A 4,613-nucleotide genomic window follows, 5' to 3' on the forward strand; every position below is an offset into this window, starting at 1 on the left:
TCTCGAACCCACGGGCTCAGGCAATCCACTCACCTCAGCCTCCCAAAGGCGAGGGATTACAGGCTGAGCCACCCAGCCCGGCTGTCATCATTATTCTTAAGTGTGTGTCTTCCCTGTACCTGAGGGAAGCATCAAGTATTCCAAGGCACAGGTGAGAAGTAAATGTTTGCATTAAAGGACTTCATTTAGAGAAGTAACAGCTTTCTTTTATCCCTAACCATACAACTGTCACAGCCCTTGTCTTCCCCAAGCATGCTCTTGTCAACATTTTTTATCCTTAGGGATTCATGACTCAGCACATTTTTCTAGAATTGTCATTCAGAAGCTCTGACACAAAACAAAACACACACTGTTCTTCCACAAATCAAATAGAAACCACTTTGTAAATTGAATTGCCATGGGAATTTGAACGTTTTTTTTTTCTTAAGAACTCTCATCTGAGCTGCTCAGAAGGTGGGCCTGCAACTGGGCAGAAAGCAAAATGATCTGATTTGTTTACCGAGTACTAATTGGCTTCAGCTCAGGGCCCTTACCTCACTGCTTTCCAGCCCTTGAGATTTACTCTGGAGGAGGTAGAATTCCTTGCCAGATCTTCTGTGATTCCATGCTTAGCAGATTTCAGCCACATTAGTTACTTTTTACTCCATGCACTCTTTGCCCTAACCAGTCATCTATGTTCATTCTTCCTCCTTGCAAAAAAAGAAAAACCAAAAAATTAATTAGTTTGCTAAAAAGATGTATTTCTCCATTTGGTAAGTAACACGTTTTTGACTGTGGTCAAGGTATTGTCCTGCTGTAGGTCACCTTAGAACTACATAGTCACAAAGATATGCCTGTGTATTCTTTCCGGAAAAGTTCCTGATGTGATAAAGCAAGTTGTCATTCCTCCAGGTTAGATCTGAAAACTCATGAACACCTACAGCTTTGGAGGGGCATTGCCAAGAATGACCAGTTAGCAACCTATCAGCAAAAGAGCAGGCACTTTTCTGGAAAGCACTCCTTAATAAAGCTGCATGCAAACTTCATTTCATAGCCTATTTCCCACCAGGAAACCCTCCTGAAGACAGCCATAATCCCAACACAGTGGGACAATGCCATACACACGGTGTCATCAGAGTAGGCAGGGAGGAGGACATCTTTCTTGAGGGCCTTTCAAAGCCTAGTCTCATTCCTAGTACCACAAGCCATGTCTTGTCCTGTTCCAAAGTTCCAAGGGTATTGGCACGGCTGGCTGCTTGACTATCAAGATGTCACAAAGTTGTCTTTCATTTAAGGATACTTAGGGTCTGACTTTTTCCTGGTAGGAGCCAGTAATTTATTTCTTTCTTCCTTTCTTGTTTTAAAATTTTGAGTTGGAGTCTCACTCTGTTGCACAGGCTGGAGGGCAGTGGCACACTCACGGCCACTGCAGCCTCAACCTGCTGGGCTCAGGCGATTCTTCCAAGTAGCTGGAACCACAGGTATGCGTCACCACTCCAGTTCATTTTTTGATTTATTGTAGAGACATGGCCTTGCAAGTTGCCCAGGCTGGTCTCAAACCCTTAGGCTCAGGCTATACTCTCACCTCGACCTCCCCAAATGCTGGGATTACAGGTTTGAACCACCGTGCCTGGTGTACTTGATTTCGTATTCATCCAACATATCTTACCTGAGCACCTAGTATGTGTTAGGCACTTTACCAGGCACCAAGGATATAATAGTGAGCAAGATAAACAAGGTTTCTATCCTCTTTGAGCTTGTCAGAGCCCCACAGCTGATCAGAATAAGTGAGACTGCAATGCAGTTGTTACAGAAGCCTCAGTTCCCATGGGAAGCTCTGGAGCTGGATGACCCTTCCACGTGTTGCAATGGAGTTAAGTCACATCTGACTCACACTGAGATTCCCAAAAGAATGACCTGAAGGGAGCAAGATGGCTGCCCGGAGATGCCTGGCGCTTGCCTTCCCAACAAGAAAAGGCCAAGGCAACAAAAAAATCAGCTGAGATTTGACTGGAGTGTTGAAGGGAGAGTACTGGAATACAGTAGAGAAGTGGCGATGCCCCTGTGGTGACTGCAAATCCAGGAGGGCAGCATGGAGCCACCAGCCCTCTATAGCCCTGTCTCTCCCGGATCAGATCAGATTGGGGACAGGAGGGACTTCTGTGGGAAAAAGGTAAGCCGAAAATTCCCACCAGCCCCCACTGCCACTGCAAATATCTGCAGGCTTTACTACAGGAGAATCCCAGAGTCCTCTCAAGTCCTGAACCCAGTTTGAAGAGCTGTCAGGAATTCATGAAGCTGCATTGCCCTGAAGCACAAGGAGTGCACTTCCCATGCCCCACCCACCTCCGGTGAACAAAGCTGCTGCAGCATGTCACCATCTTGAGACCCGAGCCATCTCTGGAGTGTGCCCTGCTCTGGAAGCCAGTAGCCACTATGCTTCTCCAGCACTGGGGCTCCATCTTCATTCCACCAAGCCCACGTGGGGTGGACCCAGCATGGAGCCTGGGCCCAGGATTGACTGTGACTCTTCCTGCACAACAGGGCAACAAACTCCTGCTGCCCACACTTTCAGCTGGAGGAACAGTCTGCCAGTCCCACGCAGGGTGAACATACCCTTGAACTGGCCAAACCTCTGTGTGCCCTCCCTCAAGCGGGAGAGGTACCTGAACCTCCAAATACCTGTCCCAGGCCAGTGGATTAGCTATGTACACATATTCAAGGCTTGAGAAACAATCCCACAGTGCCTCCACACTCTACAGACATGCCTCTGGCCTGCCCATGGCCCTGTTTCCTCAATAAGTGCCTGAGAAACAGTCCTATAATCGGCCTTGGTGGGCATGCCCCTGAGTCAGACAAATAGTCAGAGGTTACCTCCTAAGCCTGAGAACAGCCTTACAAGGCCACCTCTGGTGGGCACACCTCTAGGCCTACTAAGCAGCCCTGTGCTTGCATCTTGGGCCTACAAAACAGCTCTAGTGAACTACCCCACAGAAATACCACCAGGCTAGGCAAGCAACTGAGCATCCCTGTCACAGATCTGAGAAACAACTCTGTGCCTTCCCTTGGCAAGCACACCCCCAGATCTGCATAGCCTCCTTGCACATGCATTCTGAGGCATAGAAACAGTCCCACAGGACACCTCCAACACATACCCAGGCCAGTTAAGAAGTCATGTTATCACATGCCAGACCTGAGACAACCCTGTAGGTTCCCCTGGTATTCATATTTCCAGGCCAGCTAAGCAGCTATGTGATTGTATCCAGGCCTGAGAAACAGCCCAGAAACTTATAGCAGATAGGCCCCCAAGGCAAGGTGAGCAACCACTTGCCCGTACTCATAGTGACCCTAAGTTGGCCAACTCACCATGTATATGCACATGCTCCTGACCTGAGAAACATCCCAGCAAGTCCACCCCAGCCAAAGTCACACCACCATTGCCACAAACTCTCTGCCTAGGCTATTGAAAAACTTGCACATGCCACTAGTGTGGATTATAGCTGAAGAATCTACACAAAGACTACACTACTTCCTAGAACCAAGGCCAACACATATCACCAAACCAATACCCCAAGACCCATTCATACAAGTAAGTCTTTCTCTACAAAACCTATTTCATAAAATTAGAAGATATGACTTTTCCATCAGATGCATAGAAAGCAATGTAGGAACACATCAACCATGAAAAAGCAAAGAAACATGCTAACTTCAAAGGAAAACAATAATTCTCCAATAATAAACCCCAATCATAAGGAAATAAATGCATGAAAAAATTTCAAAATAATCATCTTTTTAAAATTAAAAAAAATTTAATTTTAAAGATGTGGAGTACAATTCAGATTTAGGTATACAAGTGGTCATTGTACAGGTAAAGTTTGGTCCTCCCTTTGGTCCCCATTTTATCTGGTTTGAGATCAGGTACCCCTACTGATATTATGTGCTCCCTCACTCCCCTGGTAGTGTCCCACTACTGCCAATCCCTTTCTTATTGCTTTATGGTAAATGTTCAGGGTCTGCATATGAGTGAAAACATGTGATACTCAGGTCTTTGTTTCTGTGATAGATTACTGAGTGTGATAGACTCTAAATTCATGCAAGTTGCTGTGAAGTCCATAATTTTGTTCTTCTTTTTGGCTGTGTAATATACCATTGTGTATATTATCACTTTTTAAAAATCTAGTCCAGTTTCGATGGGCAACATGGTTGGTTCCATGTTTTTGCTATTGTGAATAGTGCTGCAATAAACATGCATATGCAGGTATCTTTCGTACAGTGATTCGAGTTCCTCCAGGTATATTCTCAGAAGGGGATTGCTGGGTTGAATGGAAGATTAATTTCTAGTTCTTTTATGAATTGCCACACTGTTTTCCTTAGAAGTTGAACTAGTTTGCGTTTCCACCAACAGGGTAGAAACATTCCCTTTTCTTCACATCCTTGCCATCATCTGTTGTTTTTTGTTTTATTAATGATGGTCATTCTTACTAGAGTTAGGTGGTATATAGCAATGTGGTTTTGAATTGCATTTCTCTGATGATTAGTGAGGCTGATCGTTTTTTTCATGTGTCTGTTGGCTGCTGGTATGTCTTCTCTTGAGAAGTTTCTATTCATGCCTTTTGCCACTTTTTTTTTTTTTT

Source organism: Carlito syrichta, unplaced genomic scaffold (assembly GCF_000164805.1).
Source record: "Carlito syrichta isolate Samal-C Ts95f unplaced genomic scaffold, Tarsius_syrichta-2.0.1 Scaffold303726, whole genome shotgun sequence".
Classification (NCBI taxonomy): Eukaryota; Metazoa; Chordata; class Mammalia; order Primates; family Tarsiidae; genus Carlito; species Carlito syrichta.